Below are 24,772 nucleotides of genomic sequence, written 5' to 3' on the forward strand. Positions count from 1 at the left end.
CCAAAGATAACCCTGAAAGTGCTGCAAAGCTCCACAGCGGAGATTGTAGTATCTGTCCATAGGACCACTTTAAGCCGTACACTCCACAGAGCTGGGCTTTACGGAAGTGTGGCCAGAAAAAGCCTCTTGGATATAGGGGGCGCTATTTTAATTTTTGGATGAAAAACGTTGTTTTAAACAAGATATTTTGTCACGAAAAGATGCTCGACTATGCACATAATTCACAGCTTTGGAAAGAAAACACTCTGACGTTTCCAAAAACTGCAAAGATATTGTCTGTGAGTGCCACAAAACTGATGTTACAGGCAAAACCCAGATAAAAATCCAATCAGGAAGTGCCGCATTTTTTGAAACCGCCTCATGCCAATGACTCCTTATATGGCTGTGAATGAGCTACGAATGAGCTTACGTTTTCCACGCATTCCCCAAGGTGTCTACAGCATTGTGATGTCTTTTTAGGCATTTCCACTGGAGAATGGCTGTAAGGGACCATAAATGGTCACATGGTGTCTCCCGGAGAAAATCTTGCATAAAATACTGAAGTAGCCATTTTTCCAATCACTTCTTAGAAACCAATTGCCTCGACGGATATATTATCGAATACATATGTTAAAAACACCTTGAGGATGGATCCTAAACAACGTTTGCCGTGTTTCTGTCGATATTATGGAGCAAATTTTGAAAAAAGTTATTAAAGTATTTTTCGGTCGATTTCTCAGCCAAGCAGGATGAACAAACGGGAGCTTTTTCGCCTACAAAAATATTATTTTTGGAAAAAAGGAACATTTGCTATCTAACTGGTGAAAGCATCTGAAGTTCTTCAAAGGTAAATTATTTAATTTGGTTGCTTTTGTTATTTTTGTGAAAATGTTGCCTGCTGCCAGCAGATCCTAGCATAGCATTATGCCATGATCAACTTACACAAATGCTTGTCTAGCGTTGGCTGTAATTTTGAAAATCTGAGATGACAGTGTTGTTAACAAAAGGCTAAGCTTGTGTTTGAATATATTTATTTCATTTCATTTGCAATTTTCATGAATAGGAAAAGTTGCGTTATGGTAATGAGCTTGAGGCTATGATTACGCTCCCGGATACGGGATTGCTTGTCGCAAGAAGAAAGAAATAAGCAAACACGTTTGGTGTTCGCCAAAGGGCTTGTGGGAGACTCCCCAAACATATGGAAGAAGGTACTCTGGTCAGATGAGACAAAAATTTAGCATATTGGACATCAAGGAAAATGTTGTGTCTGGTGCAAACCCAACACCTCATCACCCTGAGAATACCATCCCCACAGTGAAGCAGGGTGGTGGCAGCATCCTGCTGTGGGGATGTTTTTCATCAGCAGGGACTGGGAAACTGGTCAGAATTGAAGGAATGATGGATGAATGTTTGTCTTCCAGAGATTTGAGACTATGACTGAGGTTCACCTTCCAGCTGGACAGTGACCCTAAGCATACTGCTAAAGCAACACTTGAGTGTATCAAAGGAAACATTTAAATGTCTTCAAATGACGTAGTCAAAGCCCAGACCTCAATCCAATTGAGAATCTGTGGTATGACTTAAAGATTGCTGTGGAACCCATCCAACTTGAAAGAGTTTGAGCAGTTTTGCCTTGAAGAATGGGCAAAAATCCCAGTGGCTAGATGTGCCAAGCTTATAGAGACATACTCGAAGAGATGTGCAGCTATAATTGCTGCAAAAGGTGGCTCTTCAAACTATTGACTTTGGGAGAGGTGAATAGTTATGCACGCTCAAGTTTTCCGTTTTTTGTTTGTTTCACAAGAAAAAATATTTTGCATCTTCAAAGTGGTAGGCATGTTATGTAAATCAAATGATACAAACCCCCCTGAAAATCCATTTTAATTACAGGTTTTAAGTAAACAAAGTAGGATAAATGCCAAGGGGGGTGAATACTTTCACAAGCCACTATAGATAGATAGATAGATAGATAGATAGATAGATAGATAGATAGATAGATAGATAGATAGATAGATAGATTGGTGTAGTGCTGAAAAGATGGCTGTCCTTCTAGAAGGTTCTCCCATCTCCACAGAGGAACTCTGTAACTCAGTCAGAGTGACCATCGAATTCTTGGTCACCTCCCTGACCAAGGCCCTGTCATTACGGGTATTGGGTGTAGATTGATGCGGGTGGAAAAAACTATTCATTCCATTTTAAAATAATTGCGTAACAAAATGTGGAAAAGGGGGTCTGAGTGCACTATAGATATATAAGATAGGACAGGATAGGATACATAGGATAGCACTAGGATAGGATATATAGATATGATAGACAGATAGTTTAGGAAATGATAGATAGGATAGGATATATATGATAGATGGGATAGATTAGATAGGATAGATATGATAGGATAGGATATAGGATAGATAGGATTGGATAGGCAGAGGAGATAGGATAGGATAGATGGTCAATAATGATAAAGATTTCAAAAAGAGTTAAGGATGGATCTCTGTACATCCTCAGCATCCGTCAGAAAGTTTGGACAGGGTTATAGATGGGACAGGTATATGGACGGGACAGGATTTTAGATGGGACAGGGTTATAGATGGGACAGGTATATGGACGGGACAGGGTTTTAGATGGGACAGGGTTATAGATGGGACAGGTATATGGACGGGACAGGGTTTTAGATGGGACAGGGTTACAGATGGGACAGGTATATGGACGGGACAGGGTTTTAGATGGGACATGGTTACAGATGGGACAGGTATATGGACGGGACAGGGTTATAGATGGGACAGGTATATGGACGGGACAGGGTTTTAGATGGGACAGGGTTATAGATGGGACATGGTTACAGATGGGACAGGTATATGGACGGGACAGGGTTTTAGATGGGACAGGGTTATAGATGGGACAGGGTTACAGATGGGACAGGTATATGGACGGGACAGGGTTTTAGATGGGACAGGGTTACAGATGGGACAGGTATATGGACGGGACAGGGTTTTAGATGGGACAGGGTTACAGATGGGACAGGTATATGGACGGGACAGGTATATGGACGGGACAGGGTTTTAGATGGGACAGGGTTATGGACGGGACAGGGTTTTAGATGGGACATGGTTACAGATGGGACAGGTATATGGACGGGACAGGGTTTTAGATGGGACATGGTTACAGATGGGACAGGTATATGGACGGGACAGGGTTTTAGATGGGACAGGGTTTTAGATGGGACAGGGTTATAGATGGGACAGGTATATGGACGGGACAGGGTTTTAGATGGGACAGGGTTATGGACGGGACAGGGTTTTAGATGGGACAGGGTTATGGACAGGACAGGGTTTTAGATGGGACAGGGTTATAGATGGGACAGGTATATGGACAGGACAGGGTTTTAGATGGGACATGGTTACAGATGGGACAGGTATATGGACGGGACAGGGTTTTAGATGGGACATGGTTACAGATGGGACAGGTATATGGACGGGACAGGGTTTTAGATGGGACAGGGTTATAGATGGGACAGGTATATGGACGGGACAGGGTTTTAGATGGGACATGGTTACAGATGGGACAGGTATATGGACGGGACAGGGTTTTAGATGGGACATGGTTACAGATGGGACAGGTATATGGACGGGACAGGGTTTTAGATGGGACAGGGTTATAGATGGGACAGGTATATGGACGGGACAGGTATATGGACGGGACAGGGTTTTAGATGGGACAGGGTTATCAAATCAAATCAAAATCAAATGTATTTATATAGCCCTTCGTACATCAGCTGATATCTCAAAGTGTGGTACAGAAACCCAGCCTAAAACCCCAAACAGCAAGCAATGCAGGTGTAGAAGCACGGTGGCTTGGAAAAACTGCCTAGAAAGGCCAAAACCTAGGAAGAAACCTAGAGAGGAACCAGGCTATGAGGGGTGGCCAGTCCTCTTCTGGCTGTGCCGGGTGGAGATTATAACAGAACATGGCCAAGATGTTCAAATGTTCATGAATGGTCGAATAATAATAAGGCAGAACAGTTGAAACTGGAGCAGCAGCACGGTCAGGTGGACTGGGGACAGCAAGGAGTCATCATGTCAGGTAGTCCTGGGGCATGGTCCTAGGGCTCAGGTCCTCCGAGAGAGAGAGAGAAAGAAAGAGAGAAAGAGAGAATTAGAGAGCGCATACTTAAATTCACACAGGACACCGGATAAGACAGGAGAAGTACTCCAGATATAACAAACTGACCCTAGCCCCCCGACACATAAACTACTGCAGCATAGTTACTGGAGGCTGAGACAGGAGGGGTCAGGAGACACTGTGGCCCCATCCGATGATGCCCCCGGACAAGGCCAAACAGGGAGGATATAACCCCACCCACTCTCCGCCACGGCACAACCCAAGGGGGGGCGCCAACCCAGACAGGAAGATCACATCAGTGACTCAACCCACTCAAGTGACGCGCCCCTCCTAGGGACGGCATGAAAGAGCACCAGTAAGCCAGTGACACAGCCCCTGTAATAGGGTTAGAGGTAGAGAATCCCAGTGGAAAGAGGGGAACCGGCCAGGCACAGACAGCAAGGGCGGTTCGTTGCTCCAGAGCCTTTCCATTCACCTTCACACTCCTGGGCCAGACAACACTCAATCATATGACCCACTGAAGAGATGAGTCTTCAGTAAAGACTTAAAGGTTGAGACCGAGTTTACGTCTCTCACATGGGTAGGCAGACCATTCCATAAAAATGGAGCTCTATAGGAGAAAGCCCTACCTCCAGCTGTTTGCTTAGAAATTCTAGGGACAATTAGGAGGCCTGCGTCTTGTGACCGTAGCGTACGTGTAGGTATGTACGGCAGGACCAAATCAAAGAGATAGGTAAGGAGCAAGCCAATGTAATGCTTTGTAGGTTAGCAGTAAAACCTTGAAATCAGCCCTTGCCTTCACAGGAAGCCAGTGTAGAGAGGCTAGCACTGGAGTAATATGATCACATTTTTTGGTTCTAGTCAGGATTCTAGTAGCCATATTTGGCACTAACTGAAGTTTATTTAGTGCTTTATCCGGGTAGCCGGAAAGTAGAGCATTGCAGTAGTCTAACCTAGAAGTAACAAAAGCATGGATACATTTTTCTGCATCATTTTTGGACAGAAATTTTCTGATTTTTACATAGATGGAAAAAGCTGTCCTTGAAACAGTCTTGATATGTTCGTCAAAAGAGAGATCAGGGTCCAGAGTAACGCCGAGGTCCTTCATAGTTTTATTTGAGACAACTGTACAACCATTAAGATTAATTGTCAGATTCAACAGAAGATCTCTTTGTTTCTCGGGACCTAGAACAAGCATCTCTGTTTTGTCCAAGTTTCAAAGTAGAAAGTTTGCAGCCATCCACTTCCTTATGTCTGAGACACAGGCTTCTAGCGAGGGCAATTCTGGAGCTACAACATGTTTCATTGAAATGTACAGCTGTGTGTCATCCACATAGCAGTGAGAGGTAAAATATATAGTGAAAACAATAGTGGTCCTAAAACAGAACCTTGAGGAACACCGAAATTTACAGTTGATTTGTCAAAGAACAAACCATTCACAGAGACAAACTGATATCTTTCCGACAGATAAGATCTAAACCAGGCCAGAACTTATCCATGTAGACCAATTTGGGTTTCCAATCTCTCCAAAATAATGTGGTGATCGATGGTATCAAAAGCAGCACTAAGGTCTAGGAGCACGAGGACAGATGCAGAGCCTCGGTCTGACGCCATTAAAGGGTCATTTACCACCTTCACAAGTGCCGTCTCAGTGCTATGATGGGGTCTAAAACCAGACTGAAGCATTTCATATACATTGTTTGTCTTCAGGAAGGCAGTGAGTTGCTGCGCAACAGCTTTATCTAAACATTTTGAGAGGAATGGAAGATTCGATATAGGCCGATAGTTTTTTATATTTTCTGGGTCAAGGTTTGGCTTTTTCAAGAGAGACTTTATTACTGCCACTTTTAGTGAGTTTGGTAGACATCCGGTGGATAGAGAGACGTTTATTATGTTCAACATAGGAGGGCCAAGCACAGGAAGCAGCTCTTTCAGTAGTTTAGTTGGAATAGGGTCCAGTATGCAGCTTGAAGGTTTAGAGGCCATGATTATTTTCATCATTGTGTCAAGAGATATAGTACTAAAACACTTGAGTGTCTCCCTTGATCCTAGGTCCTGGCAGAGTTGTGCAGACTCAGGACAACTGAGCTTTGAAGGAATGTGCAGATTTAAAGAGGAGTCCGTAATGGGACAGGTATATAGATGGGACAGGGTTATAGATGGGACAGCTACAGTGGGGCAAAAAAGTATTTAGTCAGCCACCAATTGTGCAAGTTCTCCCACTTAAAAAGATGAGAGAGGCCTGTAATTTTCATCATAGGTACACTTCAACTATGACAGACAAAATGAGAAAAAAAATCCAGAAAATCACGTTGTAGGATTTTTAATGAATTTATTTGCAAATTATGGTGGAAGATAAGTATTTGGTCAATAACAAAAGTTTATCTCAATACTTTGTTATATACCCTTTGTTGGCAATGACAGAGGTCAAATGTTTTCTGTAAGTCTTCACAAGGTTTTCACACACTGTTGCTGGTATTTTGGCCCATTCATCCATGCAGATCTCCTCTAGAGCAGTGATATTTTGGGGCTGTTGCTGGGCAACACAGACTTTCAACTCCCTCCAAAGATTTTCTATGCAGTTGAGATCTGGAGACTGACTAGGCCACTCCAGGACCTTGAAATGCTTCTTACAAAGCCACTCCGTCGTTGCCCGGGCGGTGTGTTTGGGATCATTGTCATGCTGAAAGACCCAGCCACGTTTCAACTTCAATGCCCTTGCTGATGGAAGGAGGTTTTCACTCAAAATCTCACGATACCTGGCCCCATTCATTCTTTCCTTTGCTCCGTTCGTCTTTCCTTCGATCCAGTCCCTTTGCAGAAAAACAGCCCCAAAGCATGATGTTTCCACCCCCATGCTTCACAATAGGTATGGTGTTCTTTGGATGCAACTCAGCATTCTTTGTCCTCCAAACATGACGAGTTGAGTTTTTACCAAAAGGTTCTATTTTGGTTTCATCTGACCATATGATATTCTTCCAATCGTCTTCTGGATCATCCAAATGCTCTCTAGCAAACTTCAGACCGGCCTGGACATGTACTGGCTTAAGCAGGGAGACACGTCTGGCACTTCAGGATTTGAGTCCCTGGCGGCGTAGTGTGTTACTGATGGTAGGCTTTGTTACTTTGGTACCAGATCTCTGCATGTCATTCACTAGGTCCACCCGTGTGGTTCTGGGATTTTTGCTCACCGTTCTTGTGATCATTTTGACCCCACAGGGTGAGATCTTGCGTGGAGCCCCAGATCGAGGGAGATTATCAGTGGTCTTGTATGTCTTCCATTTCCTAATAATTGCTCCCACAGTTGATTTCTTCAAACCAAGCTGCTTACCTATTGCAGATTCAGTCTTCCCAGCCTGGTGCAGGTCTACAATTTTGTTTCTGGTGTCCTTTGACAGCTCTTTGGTCTTGGCCATAGTGGAGTTTAGAGTGTGACTGTTTGAGGTTGTGGACAGGTGTCTTTTATACTGATAACAAGTTCAAACAGGTGCCATTAATACAGGTAACGAGTGGAGGACAGAGGAGCCTCTTAAAGAAGAAGTTACAGGTCTGTGAGTGCCAGGAATCTTGCTTGTTTGTAGGTGACCAAATGCCTATTTTTCACCATAATTTGCAAATAAATTCATTAAAAATCCTACAATGTGATTTTTCTGTCATAGTTGAAGGGGGAGGCAGGGTAGCCTAGTGGTTAGAGCATTGGACTAGTAACCGGAAGGTTGCAAGTTCAAATCCCCCATCTGACAAGTTACAAATCTGTTGTTCTCCCCCTGAACAGGCACTTAACCCACTGTTCCTAGGCCATCATTGAAAATAAGAATTTGTTCTTAACTGACTTGCCTGGTTAAATAAAGGTTGAAAAAGTGTACATATGATGAAAATTACAGGCCTCTCTCATCTCTTTAAGTGGGAGAACTTGCACAATTGGTGGCTGACTAAATACTTTTTTGCCCCACTGTATATAGAGTGGACAGGGTTATCGATGGGACAGGTATATAGATGGGACAGATGTATAGATTGGACAGGGTTATAGATAGGACAGGGTTATAGATGGGACAGGGTTATAGATGTCGGTTGGGCGATCTATCTTTGGATGCTCTCTCCGGGAGCTCCAGGCCCCAGGCCCTGTCATCACACCCAAGGATCAAAAGCCTCTGGCTGGGCTGCTCTTGCCGCTCTCTCCCCTCTCTCCCTGTGTGACTGACTGACTAGCTGACTGGCTGACACACAGACACACACGCTGGCTGGCAGGGCCTTTCATTCAATATTCTCACTGTAGCTCAGGTGGAGCGATGGGGAGGGGGGCTGAGGGAGGGGGGCTGAAGGAGGAAGGGGGGAGATTAGAGTGTTACTTTTTCTCCATCAGCATCTTTTGTTTTTCAGCGGTTGAATTTGTCAAATTCTGATTGGCTCTCAGAGGAGGCAGAGATAGGAGGTTTTCTTCCACCTGTATTTCTGTGTGTGTGTGTGCGTGTGTGTGTGTGCGTGTGTGTGTGTGCGTGTGTGTGTGTGCGTGTGTGTGTGTGTGTGTGTGTGTGTGCGTGTGTGCGTGTGTGTGTGTGCATGTGTGTGTGTGTGTGTGCATCACTCCATAAACTATTCTGCTGTGTGTGCATGTTGTCTAAGTAATATACTGTTCAGTGAACAGGGTCATGTTGTCTCAGTAATATAATGTACAGTGAACAGGGTCATGTTGTCTAAGTAATATAATGTACAGTGAACAGGGTCATGTTGTCTCAGTAATATACTGTACAGTGAACAGGGTCATGTTGTCTCAGTAATATACTGTACAGTGAACAGGGTCATGTTGTCTAAGTAATATACTGTACAGTGAACAGGGTCATGTTGTCTCAGTAATATACTGTACAGTGAACAGGGTCATGTTGTCTCAGTAATATACTGTACAGTGAACAGGGTCATGTTGTCTCAGTAATATACTGTACAGTGAACAGGGTCATGTTGTCTCAGTAATATACTGTACAGTGAACAGGGTCATGTTGTCTCAGTAATATAATGTACAGTGAACAGGGTCATGTTGTCTCAGTAATATACTGTACAGTGAACAGGGTCATGTTGTCTCAGTAATATACTGTACAGTGAACAGGGTCATGTTGTCTCAGTAATATAATGTACAGTGAACAGGGTCATGTTGTCTAAGTAATATACTGTACAGTGAACAGGGTCATGTTGTCTAAGTAATATAATGTACAGTGAACAGGGTCATGTTGTCTCAGTAATATAATGTACAGTGAACAGGGTCATGTTGTCTAACTAATACACTGTACAGTGAACAGGGTCATGTTGTCTAACTAATATACTGTACAGTGAACAGGGTCATGTTGTCTAAGTAATATAATGTACAGTGAACAGGGTCATGTTGTCTAAGTAATATAATGTACAGTGAACAGGGTCATGTTGTCTAAGTAATATAATGTACAGTGAACAGGGTCATGTTGTCTAAGCAATATACTGTTCAGTGAACAGGGTCATGTTGTCTAAGCAATATACTGTTCAGTGAACAGGGTCATGTTGTCTCAGTAATATTGTCACGCCCTGGTCGTATTATATTGTGTTTGTCTTCATTTATTTGGTCAGGCCAGGGTGTGACATGGGTTTATTGTGGTGTGTTTTGTCTTGGGGTTTTGTGGGGTGTTGGGTGTTGGGTGTGTGGCGTAGTGGGGTTATCTAGCATAGTCTATGGCTGTCTGGAGTGGTTCTCAATCAGAGGCAGGTGTTTATCGTTGTCTCTGATTGGGAACCATATTTAGGTAGCCATATTCTTTGAGTGTTTCGTGGGTGATTGTTCCGGTCTCTGTGTGTGTTGTCACCAGATAGGCTGTATAGGTTTTCACGTTCCGTTTGTTGTTTTTGTATTGTTAGTTTTTTCTTCGTCATTAAACATGTATCAAAAATACCACGCTGCATTTTGGTCCGACTCTCCTTCACCAGACGAAAGCCGTTACAAATATACTGTACAGTATACAGGCGCCTGTTGTATTGTTTCTACCTCGTCAGTCTCTCCAGAGGTAAGTGTACATGAGGTATTTCCAGCTCCTACTGTATGAGCCTTTCTCGTGGGTTCACTACTCTTAACAGTTGGAAACTAAACTGTCAAAGCCAGGAATTGATCATCCACATTCTGTATCACATTCAGAGCGCTTCCATTCTCTTCCAGAACATCTTTTGATCATGTATTCTCTTACAAATAAAGCAACTCTGGTTTTCCTGGAGGTTTGAATAGAACGAAAGATGGATTTTTTTGTGTTTTTTTTTGTTGAGAAGACTCATACCTGGGACATGAAAGGGTGACAGGAGAGAATACAATATAGAATGAACATGCAGAACGGGAGAATGAAAGATATTAGCAGACCAAGGTTTCTGTTTTTATATAACACAAAGCATCAATCGAGTTGGGCTTTATCGGGGGCTTTATCGGTTCAATTCCAGATGGTTTAAAACGATGGTCTCAGCATTGTCTGCTTTAAGCTTCAGTTTTCCTTTTTGACGTTTCACGTGAGCGAGAGTTTTTATCTGACCCTCCCCGGGAACTATTTATTTATTTTTTCAAAATGTCAGTGAGAAGAAGACAGCCTCTTCTGTGCTGTTGCCTTTCTTAAGTTGCTCCAAGATCTGGGAAATCCCACTCATTCTTAAGGGATATTTATCAAACGTTTTGGTTCCTGTTCCACCTCAAAGTTGTTGTTTTTTTCTCCCTGTCCTTTGTGTGTGTGTGTGTGTGTGTGTGTGTGCGTGCGTGCGTGTTAGTTATGTCCTCAGTACTGGCCAGAGAATGGGGTGCATCGCCAGGGGCCAATCCAGGTGGAGTTTGTATCAGCTGACCTGGAGGAAGACATAATCAGTAGAATATTCAGGATCTACAACGCAGCACGAGTACGCACACACACACACACACCATGGGACTATGGGACAACTAAGTACTGACTACCTTACCTGACACACCTGACCCCAACTACTTTACCTGACACACCTGACCCCCAACTACTTTAACTGACACACCTGACCCCAACTACTTTACCTGACACACCTGACCCTAACTACCTTACCTGATCCTAACTACCTTACCTGACACACCTGACCCCAACTACCTTACCTGACCCTAACTACCTTACCTGACACACCTGACCCTAACTACCTTACCTGACCCTAACTAGCTTACCTGACACACCTGACCCTAACTACCTTACCTGACCCTAACTAGCTTACCTGACACACCTGACCCTAACTATAGTGCCTTGCGAAAGTATTCGGCCCCCTTGAACTTTGCGACCTTTTGCCACATTTCAGGCTTCAAACATAAAGATATAAAACTGTATTTTTTTGTGAAGAATCAACAACAAGTGGGACACAATCATGAAGTGGAACGACATTTATTGGATATTTCAAACTTTTTTAACAAATCAAAAACTGAAAAATTGGGCGTGCAAAATTATTCAGCCCCTTTACTTTCAGTGCGGATCTCTGAATGATCCAATGTTGACCTAAATGACTAATGATGATAAATACAATCCACCTGTCAGGACCCGGTTTCGAACCTGGGTCTCCGGAGTGAGAAACAGTCACTTAACCAACTGAGCCACGAATAGTCAGCAGAACACAGAAGATGAGGCAGACACAGCAGTACTTAAGACGGTGTATTTAATAAAGAAAAATCCTTAAATACAAAAAATGGCAAATCCAAAAGGTGGTAGGAAAAGCACAAAAAGGCCTCAAAAGAAACTCACAAAAAATAAACAAAAAACAGAATACCACAAGAGCGTCACCCGGAATCGACAAGAGTACACAGAACACTAGGGCAGGGTGCTAACATACAAACACAGAGCACAGAACTGAGGGAAACTAAGGGTTTAAATACAATTAGAGGAAACGAGGCACAGGTGCAAATAATTAATGGGGATCAAGGGAAAAACATAAGGACAAAAAGCACAATGGGGGCATCTACTGACCAAAACCCGGAACAACCCTGGCCAAATCCTGACACCACCTGTGTGTAATAAAGTCTCCGTATAAATGCACCTGCACTGTGATAGTCTCAGAGGTCCGTTAAAAGCTCAGAGAGCATCATGAAGAACAAGAAACACACCAGGCAGGTCCGAGATACTGTTGTGAAGAAGTTTAAAGCCGGATTTGGAAACAAAAAGATTTCCCAAGCTTTAAACATCCCAAGGAGCACTGTGCAAGCGATAATATTGAAATGGAAGGAGTATCAGACCACTGCAAATCTACCAAGACCTGGCCGTCCCTCTAAACTTTCAGCTCATACAAGGAGAAGACTGATCAGAGATGCAGCCAAGAGGCCCATGATCACTCTGGATGAACTGCAGAGATCTACAGCTGAGGTGGGAGACTCTGTCCATAGGACAACAATCAGTCGTATATTGCACAAATCTGGCCTTTATGGAAGAGTGGCAAGAAGAAAGCCATTTCTTAAAGATATCCATAAAAAGTGTTGTTTAAAGTTTGCCACAAGCCACCTGGGAGACACACCAAACATGTGGAAGAAGGTGCTCTGGTCAGATGAAACCAAAACTTGAACTTTTTGGCAACAATGCAAAACGTTATGTTTGGCGTAAAAGCAACACAGCTCATCACGCTGAACACACCATCCCCACTGTCAAGCATGGTGGTGGCAGCATCATGGTTTGGGCCTGCTTTTCTTCAGCAGGGACAGGGAAGATGGTTAAAATTGATGGGAAGATGGATGGAGCCAAATACAGGACCATTCTGGAAGACAACCTGATGGAGTCTGCAAAAGACCTGAGACTGGGACGGAGATTTGTCTTCCAACAAGACAATGATCCAAAACATAAAGCAAAATCTACAATGGAATGGTTCAAAAATAAACATATCCAGGTGTTAGAATGGCCAAGTCAAAGTCCAGACCTGAATCCAATCGAGAATCTGTGGAAAGAACTGAAAACTGCTGTTCACAAATGCTCTCCATCCAACCTCACTGAGCTCGAGCTGTTTTGCAAGGAGGAATGGGAAAAAAATTCAGTCTCTCGATGTGCAAAACTGATAGAGACATACCCCAAGCGACTTACAACTGTAATCGCAGCAAAGGTGGCGCTAAAAGTATTAACTTAAGGGGGCTGAATAATTTTTTTGATTTGTTAAAAAAGTTAGAAATATCCAATAAATGTCGTTCTACTTCATGACTGTGTCCCACTTGTTGTTGATTCTTTACAAAAAAATACAGTTTTATATCTTTATGTTTGAAGCCTGAAATGTGGCAAAAGGTCGCAAAGTTCAAGGGGGCCGAATACTTTCGCAAGGCACTGTACCTTACCTGACCCTAACTACCTTACCTGACCCTAACTACCTTACCTGACACACCAGACCTTAACTTCCTTACCTGACCCTAACTACCTTACCTGACCCTAACTACCTTACCTGACACACCTGACCCTAACTACCTTACCTGGCACACCTGATCCTAACCACCTTACCTGACCCCAACTACCTTACCTGACATACCTGACCCTAACTACCTTACCTGACACACCTGACCCTAACTACCTCACCTGACACACCTGACCCTAACTACCTTACCTGACCCTAACTACCTTACCTGACACACCTGACCCTAACTACCTCACCTGACACACCTGACCCTAACTACCTTACCTGACCCTAACTACCTTACCTGACACACCTGACCCTAACTACCTTACCTGGCACACCTGATCCTAACCACCTTACCTGACCCCAACTACCTTACCTGACACACCTGAGCCTAACTACCTCACCTGACACACCTGACCCTAACTACCTCACCTGACACACCTGACCCTAACTACCTCACCTGACACACCTGACCCTAACTACCTCACCTGACACACCTGACCCTAACTACCTCACCTGACACACCTGACCCTAACTACCTCACCTGACACACCTGACCCTAACTACCTCACCTGACACACCTGACCCTAACTACCTCACCTGACACACCTGACCCTAACTACCTTACCTGACCCTAACTACCTCACCTGACATGCCTGATCCTGTGGGTATAGGTTAATAACAGAGAGACCTGTCTGTCTGTTTATTAACCTGAATCTACCTGTCTGTCTGTTTATTAACCTGTACCTACCTGTCTATCTGTTTATTAACCTGAATCTACCTGTCTGTCTGTTTATTAACCTGTACCCACCTGTCTGTCTGTTATTAACCTGAATCTACCTGTCTGTCTGTTTATTAACCTGTATCTACCTGTCTGTCTGTTATTAACCTGTACCTACCTGTCTGTCTGTTTATTAACCTGTACCTACCTGTCTGTCTGTTATTAACCTGAATCTACCTGTCTGTCTGTTTATTAACCTGTACCTACCTGTCTGTCTGTTTATTAACCTGTACCCACCTGTCTGTCTGTTATTAACCTGTATCTACATGTCTGTCTGTTATTAACCTGTACCTACCTGTCTGTCTGTTATTAACCTGTATCTACCTGTCTGTCTGTTATTAACCTGTACCTACCTACCTGTCTGTCTGTTATTAACCTGTACCTACCTGTCTGTTATTAACCTGTACCTACCTGTCTGTCTGTTTATTAACCTGTACCTACCTGTCTGTCTGTTATTAACCTGTACCTACCTGTCTGTCTGTTATTAACCTGTACCTACCTGTCTGTTATTAACCTGTACCTACCTACCTGTCTGTCTGTTGTTAACCTGTACCTACCTACCTGTCTGTCTGTTGTTAACCTGTACCTACCTGTCTGTCTGTTGATTAACCTGTATCTACCTGTCTGTCTGTTTATTAACCTGAATCTACCTGTCTGTCTGTTTATTAACCTGTACCTACCTGTCTATCTGTTTATTAACCTGAATCTACCTGTCTGTCTGTTTATTAACCTGTACCCACCTGTCTGTCTGTTATTAACCTGAATCTACCTGTCTGTCTGTTTATTAACCTGTATCTACCTGTCTGTCTGTTATTAACCTGTACCTACCTGTCTGTCTGTTTATTAACCTGTACCTACCTGTCTGTCTGTTATTAACCTGAATCTACCTGTCTGTCTGTTTATTAACCTGTACCTACCTGTCTGTCTGTTTATTAACCTGTACCCACCTGTCTGTCTGTTATTAACCTGTATCTACATGTCTGTCTGTTATTAACCTGTACCTACCTGTCTGTCTGTTATTAACCTGTATCTACCTGTCTGTCTGTTATTAACCTGTACCTACCTACCTGTCTGTCTGTTATTAACCTGTACCTACCTGTCTGTTATTAACCTGTACCTACCTGTCTGTCTGTTTATTAACCTGTACCTACCTGTCTGTCTGTTATTAACCTGTACCTACCTGTCTGTCTGTTATTAACCTGTACCTACCTGTCTGTTATTAACCTGTACCTACCTACCTGTCTGTCTGTTGTTAACCTGTACCTACCTACCTGTCTGTCTGTTGTTAACCTGTACCTACCTGTCTGTCTGTTGATTAACCTGTATCTACCTGTCTGTCTGTTTATTAACCTGTATCTACCTGTCTGTCTGTTATTAACCTGTACCTACCTGTCTGTCTGTTATTAACCTGTACCTACCTGTCTGTCTGTTATTAACCTGTACCTACCTGTCTGTCTGTTATTAACCTGTACCTACCTGTCTGTCTGTTATTAACCTGTACCTACCTGTCTGTCTGTTATTAACCTGTATCTACCTGTCTGTCTGTTATTAACCTGTATCTACCTGTCTGTCTGTTATTAACCTGTACCTACCTGTCTGTCTGTTATTAACCTGTACCTACCTACCTGTCTGTCTGTTGTTAACCTGTACCTACCTGTCTGTCTGTTATTAACCTGTACCTACCTGTCTGTCTGTTATTAACCTGTATCTACCTGTCTGTCTGTTTATTAACCTGTACCTACCTGTCTGTCTGTTGTTAACCTGTACCTACCTGTCTGTCTGTTTATTAACCTGTACCTACCTGTCTGTCTGTTATTAACCTGTACCTGTCTGTCTGTCTGTTATTAACCTGTACCTACCTACCTGTCTGTCTGTTGTTAACCTGTACCTACCTGTCTGTCTGTTTATTAACCTGTATCTACCTGTCTGTCTGTTTATTAACCTGTATCTACCTGTCTGTCTGTTTATTAACCTGTATCTACCTGTCTGTCTGTTTATTAACCTGTACCTACCTGTCTGTCTGTTATTAACCTGTATCTACCTGTCTGTCTGTTATTAACCTGTACCTACCTGTCTGTCTGTTATTAACCTGTACCTACCTGTCTGTCTGTTATTAACCTGTATCTACCTGTCTGTCTGTTATTAACCTGTATCTACCTGTCTGTCTGTTTATTAACCTGTACCTACCTGTCTGTCTGTTATTAACCTGTATCTACCTGTCTGTCTGTTATTAACCTGTACCTACCTGTCTGTCTGTTATTAACCTGTATCTACCTGTCTGTCTGTTTATTAACCTGTACCTACCTGTCTGTCTGTTATTAACCTGTATCTACCTGTCTGTCTGTTATTAACCTGTATCTACCTGTCTGTCTGTTTGTTAACCTGTATCTACCTGTCTGTCTGTTTGTTAACCTGTATCTACCTGTCTGTCTGTTATTAACCTGTACCTACCTGTCTGTCTGTTTATTAAACTGTACCTACCTGTCTGTCTGTTTGTTAACCTGTATCTACCTGTCTGTCTGTTTGTTAACCTGTATCTACCTGTCTGTCTGTTTGTTAACCTGTATCTACCTGTCTGTCTGTTTGTTAACCTGTCTGTCTGTTTGTTAACCTGTCTGTCTGTTTGTTAACCTGTCTGTCCAGCCTCAAGACGGGTACCGTATGGTGCAGCAGTTCCAGTTCCTGGGTTGGCCAATGTACCGAGACACTCCCATGTCCAAACGCTCCTTCCTCAAGCTCATCAGACAGGTGGACAAATGGCAGGAGGAGTATGATGGAGGAGAGGGACGCACTGTGGTGCACTGTCTGTAAGTAACACACACACACTCACACACACACACACAAACAGACACACACACCCACACACACACTCATACACACACACACACACATACTCACACACACACCCCACACACACACACACACTCACACACCATTATCTGTAAGTCACACTCACATGTAGTTCCTCTTCCTGTAAGGGGTTCCAGAGTGGTTCAGCGGTCTAAAGCATCTCAGTGCTAGAGGAGTCACTACAAACCCTGGTTCAGAGGTCTAAGACACTGCATCTCAGTGCTAGAGGCGTCACTACAAACCCTGGTTCAGAGGTCTAAGACACTGCATCTCAGTGCTAGAGGCGTCACTACAGACCCTGGTTCAGCGGTCTAAAGCATCTCAGTGATAGAGGTGTCACTACAGACCCTGGTTCAGCGGTCTAAAGCATCTCAGTGCTAGAGGTGTCACTACAGACCCTGGTTCAGCGGTCTAAAGCATCTCAGTGCTAGAGGTGTCACTACAGACCCTGGTTCAGCGGTCTAAAGCATCTCAGTGCTAGAGGTGTCACTACAGACCCTGGTTCAGCGGTCTAAAGCATCTCAGTGCTAGAGGTGTCACTACAGACCCTGGTTCAGCGGTCTAAAGCATCTCAGTGCTAGAGGTGTCACTACAGACCCTGGTTCAGAGGTCTAAGACACTGCATCTCAGTGCTAGAGGCGTCACTACAGACCCAGGTTCAGCGGTCTAAGGGCACTGCATCTCAGTGCTAGAGGAGTCACTACAGACCCTGGTTCAGCGGTCTAAGGACACTGCATCTCAGTGCTAGAGGAGTCACTACAGACCCTGGTTCAGCGGTCTAAGGGCACTGCATCTCAGTGCTAGAGGCGTCACTACAGACCCTGGTTCAGCGGTCTAAGGGCACTGCATCTCAGTGCTAGAGGCGTCACTACAGACCCTGGTTCAGAGGTCTAAGGGCACTGCATCTCAGTGCTAGAGGTGTCACTACAGACCCTGGTTCAACGGTCTAAGGGCACTGCATCTCAGTGCTAGAGGCGTCACTACAGACCCTGGTTCAGTGGTCTAAGACACTGCATCTCAGTGCTAGAGACGTCACTACAGACCCTGGTTCAGCGGTCTAAGACACTGCATCTCAGTGCTAGAGGCGTCACTACAGACCCTGGTTCAGTGGTCTAAGACACTGCATCTCAGTGCTAGAGGCGTCACTACAGACCCTGGTTCAGCGGTCTAAGACACTGCATCTCAGTGCTAGAGGCGTCACTACAGACCCTGGTTCAGAGGTCTAAGGCACTGCATCTCAGTGTTAGAGGCGTCACTACAGACCCTGGTTTGAATCCAGGCTGCATCACAAACGACCGTGGTTGGGAGACCCCATATGGCGGCGCACAATTGGCCCAGCGTCGTCCGGGTTTGGCCGGTGTCGGCCCGTCATTGTAAATAAGAATTTGTTCTTTAACTGGCTTGCCAAGTTAAATAAAGGTTAAAATAAAATGTATATATTAAAAGTCGCTGACAGACACATACACAACCAGGGGCGCAACTTTGGTTATAGAATTCGGAGGATAAACACTCCAAACAGCCGACCCGACCGCTCGGAGGCGTCCACATGGTCCTAAAGCACACCGTTGCCCTGCTTGTATCACATTCCAATTAGTATTAGTTAGAGTAGTTAGAGTAGAATGAGTTAGAGTAGTATTAGTTAGAGTAGTTAGAGTACTATGAGTTAGAGTAGTATGAGTTAGAGTAGTTAGAGTAGTATGAGTTAGAGTAGTATGAGTTAGAGTAGTTAGAGTATAATGAGTTAGAGTACTATGAGTTAGAGTGGATAGAGTAGTTAGAGTAGTATTAGTTAGAGTAGTTAGAGTAGTATGAGTTAGAGTAGTATTAGTTAGAGTAGTTAGAGTAGTATGAGTTAGAGTAGTATTAGTTAGAGTAGTATTAGTTAGAGTAGGAGTAGTTAGAGTAGAATGAGTTAGAGTAGTTAGAGTAGAATGAGTTAGAGTAGTTAGAGTAGAATGAGTTAGAGTAGTTAGAGTAGAATGAGTTAGAGTAGTTAGAGTATAATGAGTTAGAGTACTATGAGTTAGAGTGGATAGAGTAGTTAGAGTAGTATTAGTTAGAGTAGTTAGAGTAGAATGATTTAGTGTAGTATTAGTTAGAGTAGTATTAGTTAGAGTAGTTAGAGTAGAATGAGTTAGACTACTATGAGTTAGAGTAGTATTAGTTAGAGTAGTATTAGTTAGAGTAGTTAGAGTAGTATTAGTTAGAGTAGTTAGAGTAGTATTAGTTAGAGTAGTATGAGTTAGAGTAGTATTAGTTAGAGTAGTATTAGTTAGAGTAGTTAGAGTAGTATTAGTAAGAGTAGTATTAGTTAGAGTAGTTAGAGTAGTATTAGTTAGAGTAGTATATATTAGAGTAGTTAGAGTAGTATTAGTTAGAGTAGTATGAGTTAGAGTACTATGAGTTAGTGTAGTATTAGTTAGAGTAGTATTAGTTAGAGTAGTTAGAGTAGTTAGAGTAGTATGAGTTAGAGTAGTATTAGTTAGAGTAGTTAGAGTAGTTAGAGTAGTATTAGTTAGAGTAGTATTAGTTAGAGTAGTATTAGTTAGAGTAGTATGAGTTAGAGTAGTTAGAGTAGTATTAGTTAGAGTAGTATGAGTTAGAGTAGTATTAGTTAGAGTAGTTAGAGTAGTTAGAGTAGTATTAGTTAGAGTAGTATTAGTTAGAGTAGTATTAGTTAGAGTAGTATGAGTTAGAGTAGTTAGAGTAGAATGAGTTAGAGTAGTTAGAGTAGAATGAGTTAGAGTAGTATGAGTTAGAGTAGTTAGAGTAGAATTAGTTAGAGTAGTTAGAGTAGTATGAGTTAGAGTAGAATTAGTTAGAGTAGTTAGAGTAGTATGAGTTAGAGTAGTTAGAGTAGTATGAGTTAGAGTAGTATTAGTTAGAGTAGTTAGAGTAGTATGAGTTAGAGTAGTATTAGTTAGAGTAGTTAGAGTACCATGAGTTAGAGTAGAATGAGTTAGAGTAGTTAGAGTAGAATGAGTTAGAGTAGTTAGAGTAGTATGAGTTGAGTAGTTAGAGTAGTATGAGTTGAGTAGTTAGAGTAGTTAGAGTACTATGAGTTAGAGTGGTTAGAGTAGAATGAGTTAGAGTAATATAAGTTAGAGTACTATGAGTTAGAGTACTATGAGTTAGAGTGGTTAGAGTAGAATGAGTTAGAGTAGAATGAGTTAGAGTAATATGAGTTAGAGTACTATGAGTTAGAGTGGTTAGAGTAGAATGAGTTAGAGTAGAATTGTTATGTACTTGAGTGAAGACCCAAAAGCGGTTTTAACAGAAAACAGAGTTCTTTAATGAAAAACAGGAATGGCATAAATCCTCTTCCAACGTAGTCAATGGAACAAAAAGAACGTTAGTATAATGCAGGATGCACCTGCCAGGCAGAGTCCGACAGGATAGGACAAGGTGGAAGCAAACGGGACGACAGCTTGCTTCTGGCATCGAAAACACAAACAAGAATCAGACACTGAAAGTAGCAGGAACAGAGAGAGAAATAGAGACCTAATCAGAGGGGGAAGAGAGAACAGGTGGGAAAGAGTGAAAGAGCTAGTTAGGGGAGATGTAGAACAGCTGAAGAATGAGAGACAGAGAAGGTAACCTAAAAAGACCAGCAGAGAGAGACAGAGTGAAGAGAAAGGACAGGAACAGACATAACAAGACATGACAGTACCCCCCCCACTCACCGAGCGCCTCCTGGCGCACTCGAGGAGGAAACCTGGCGGCAACGGAGGAAATCATCGATCAGCGAACGGTCCAGCACGTCCCGAGAGGGAACCCAACTCCTCTCCTCAGGACCGTACCCCTCCCAATCCACTAGGTACTGATGACCACGGCCCCGAGGGCGCATGTCCAAAATCTTACGAACCCTGTAGATGGGTGCGCCCTCGACAAGGATGGGGGGGGGGGACGAGCGGGGGCGCGAAGAACGGGCTTAACACAGGAGACATGGAAGACCGGGTGAACGCGACGAAGATAGCGCGGGAGAAGAAGTCGCACTGCGACAGGATTAATGACCTGAGAAATACGGAACGGACCAATGAACCGCGGGACCAACTTGCGAGAAGCTGTCTTAAGGGGAAGGTTCTGAGTGGAGAGCCATACTCTCTGACCGCAACAATATCTAGGACTCTTGGTCCTACGCTTATTAGCGGCCCTCACAGTCTGCGCCCTATTACGGCAAAGTGCCGACCTGACCCCCTTCCAGGTGCGCTCGCAACGCTGGACAAAAGCCTGAGAGGAGGGGACGCAGGACTCGGCGAGCTGAGATGAGAACAGCGGAGGCTGGTACCCGAGGCTACTCTGAAAAGGAGATAGACCGGTAGCAGACGAGGAAGCGAGTTGTGGGCGTACTCTGCCCAGGGGAGCTGTTCTGACCAAGACGCAGGGTTACGAAAGAAAGACTGCGTAAAATGCGACCAACAGTCTGATTGGCCCGTTCGACTTGACCGTTAGACTGGGGATGAAAGCCGGACGAGAGACTGACGGAAGCCCCAATCAAACGGCAAAACTCCCTCCAAAATTGAGACGTGAACTGCGGGCCTCTGTCGGAAACGACGTCAGACGGAAGGCCATGAATTCGAAAAACATTCTCGATAATGATCTGAGCCGTCTCCTTAGCAGAAGGGAGCTTAGCGAGAGGAATGAAATGAGCCGCCTTAGAGAATCTATCGACAACCGTAAGAATAACTGTCTTCCCCGCTGATGAAGGCAGTCCGGTGATAAAATCTAAAGCGATGTGAGACCACGGTCGAGAGGGAATGGGAAGCGGTCTGAGACGGCCGGCAGGAGGAGAGTTCTCAGATTTAGTCTGCGCGCAGACCGAACAAGCGGCGACAAATCGACGCGCGTCACGTTCCCGAGTGGGCCACCAGAAACGCTGGCGAATGGAAGCGAGCGTACCCCGAACGCCGGGGTGGCCGGCTAACTTGGCAGAGTGGGCCCACTGAAGAACGGCCGGACGAGTAGGAACGGGAACGAACAGAAGGTTCCTAGGACAAGCTCGCGGCGACGGAGTGTGAGCGAGTGCTTGCTTTACCTGCCTCTCAATTCCCCAGACAGTCAACCCGACAACACGCCCCTCAGGGAGAATCCCCTCGGGGTCGGAGGAGACCTCAGAAGAACTGAAGAGACGAGATAAAGCATCAGGCTTGGTGTTTTTTGAGCCCGGACGATAAGAAATAACAAACTCGAAACGAGCGAAAAACAGAGCCCAACGAGCCTGACGCGCATTAAGTCGTTTGGCTGAACGGATGTACTCAAGGTTCCTATGGTCAGTCCAAACGACAAAAGGAACGGTCGCCCCCTCCAACCACTGTCGCCATTCGCCTAGGGCTAAGCGGATGGCGAGCAGTTCGCGATTACCAACATCATAGTTACGTTCTGACGGCGATAAGCGATGAGAGAAAAACGCGCAAGGATGGACCTTGCCGTCAGAGAGAGAGCGCTGAGAAAGAATGGCTCCCACGCCCACCTCTGACGCGTCAACCTCAACAACAAACTGTCTAGAGATGTCAGGTGTAACAAGAATAGGAGCGGATGTAAAACGATTCTTAAGAAGATCAAAAGCTCCCTGGGCGGAAACGGACCACTTAAAGCACGTCTTAACAGAAGTAAGGGCTGTGAGGGGAGCTGCCACCTGACCGAAATTACGGATGAAACGACGATAGAAATTAGCGAAGCCCAGAAAGCGCTGCAGCTCGACGCGTGACTTAGGAACGGGCCAATCAATGACAGCCTGGACCTTATCGGGATCCATCTTAATACCCTCAGCGGAAATAACGGAACCGAGAAAAGGAACAGAGGCGGCATGAAAAATGCACTTCTCAGCCTTCACATAAAGACAGTTCTCCAAAAGGCGCTGGAGGACGCGTCGCACGTGCTGAACATGAATCGAGAGAGACGGTGAAAAAATCAGGATATCGTCCATGTAAACGAAAACAAAAATGTTCAGCATGTCTCTCAGGACGTCGTTAACTAGTGCCTGAAAGACAGCTGGAGCGTTAACGAGGCCGAAAGGAAGAACCCGGTATTCAAAGTGCCCTAACGGAGTGTTAAACGCCGTCTTCCACTCGTCCCCCTCCCTGATGCGCACGAGATGGTAGGCGTTACGAAGGTCCAATTTGGTGAAAAACCTGGCTCCCTGCAGGATCTCGAAGGCTGAAGACATAAGAGGAAGCGGATAACGATTCTTAACTGTTATGTCATTCAGCCCTCGATAATCCACGCATGGGCGCAGGGACCCGTCCTTCTTCTGAACAAAAAAAAACCCCGCTCCGGCGGGAGAGGAGGAGGAGACTATGGTACCGGCGTCGAGCGAAACCGACAAATAATCCTCGAGAGCCTTACGTTCGGGAGCCGACAGAGAGTATAATCTACCCGGGGGGGAGTAGTTCCCGGAAGGAGATCAATACTACAGTCATACGACCGGTGTGGAGGGAGAGAAGTGGCCTTGGAACGACTGAACACCGTGCGCAGATCGTGATACTCCTCCGGCACCCCTGTCAAATCGCCAGGCTCCTCCTGTGAAGAAGAGACAGAGGAAACAGGAGGGATAGCAGACATTAAACAGGTCACATGACAAGAAACATTCCAGGATAGGATAGTATTACTAGACCAATTAATAGAAGGGTTATGGCGCACTAACCAGGGATGACCCAAAACAACAGGTGTAAAAGGTGAACGAAAAATTAAAAAAGAAATGGTTTCGCTATGATTACCAGAGACAGTGAGGGTTAAAGGCAGCGTCTCACGCTGAATCTTGGGGAGAGAACTACCATCTAAAGCGAACAAGGCCGTGGGCTCCCTAACTGTCTGAGAGGAATGTCATGTTCCCGAGCCCAGGTCTCGTCCATAAAACAGCCCTCCGCCCCAGAGTCTATCAAGGCACTGCAGGAAGCAGATGAACCGGGCCAGCGGAGATGGACCGGAAAGGTAGTGCGTGATCCAGAAGGAGAGGCCTGAGTAGTTGCGCTCACCAGTAGCCCTCCTCTTACTGATGAGCTCTGGCTTTTACTGGACATGAGGTGACAAAATGACCAGCGGAGCCGCAGTAGAGACAGAGGCGATTGGTGATTCTCCGTTCCTTCTCCTTGGCCGATATGCGGATACCCCCAGCTGCATAGGCTCAGCATCCGAGCCGGCGGAGGAGGGTGGCAGTGATGCGGCAGGTGGCAGTGATGTGGAGAGGGGAGCAACGGAGAACGCGAGCTCCTTTCCACGAGCTCGGCGACGAAGATCAAACCGTCGCTCTATGCGAATAGCGAGAGCTATTAAGGAGTCCAGACTGGAAGGAACCTCCCGGGAGAGGATCTCATCCTTAACCTCGACGAGGAGACCCTCCAGAAAACGAGCGAGCAAAGCCGGCTCGTTCCAGTCACTAGAGGCAGCGAGAGTGCGAAACTCAATAGAATAATCCGTTATGGATCGATTCCCCTGACATAGGGAAGACAGGGCCCTGGAAGCCTCCTCGCCAAAAACAGAACGGTCAAAAACCCGTATCATCTCCTCCTTAAAGTCCTGATACTGGTTAATACACTCAGCCCTCGCCTCCCAGATTTCCGTGCCCCACTCACGCGCCCGTCCGGTAAGGAGAGAAATGACGTAGGCGTGCGGGCTGCGCTCCTGGAGTAAGTGTTGGGCTGGAGAGAGAACACCACATCACACTGAGTGAGGAATGAGCGGCAC

The 24,772-nt window shown here is 44.7% G+C and overlaps 1 pseudogene; it reads left to right on the forward strand.

Moving 5' to 3' along the window:
- LOC135531552 (receptor-type tyrosine-protein phosphatase mu-like) overlaps nt 1-24,772 on the forward strand; it is a 54,891-nt pseudogene that overhangs the window by 23,387 nt on the left and 6,732 nt on the right.

The sequence above is a fragment of the Oncorhynchus masou genome, unplaced genomic scaffold, assembly GCF_036934945.1.
Source record: "Oncorhynchus masou masou isolate Uvic2021 unplaced genomic scaffold, UVic_Omas_1.1 unplaced_scaffold_1641, whole genome shotgun sequence".
NCBI classification, from domain to species: domain Eukaryota; kingdom Metazoa; phylum Chordata; class Actinopteri; order Salmoniformes; family Salmonidae; genus Oncorhynchus; species Oncorhynchus masou.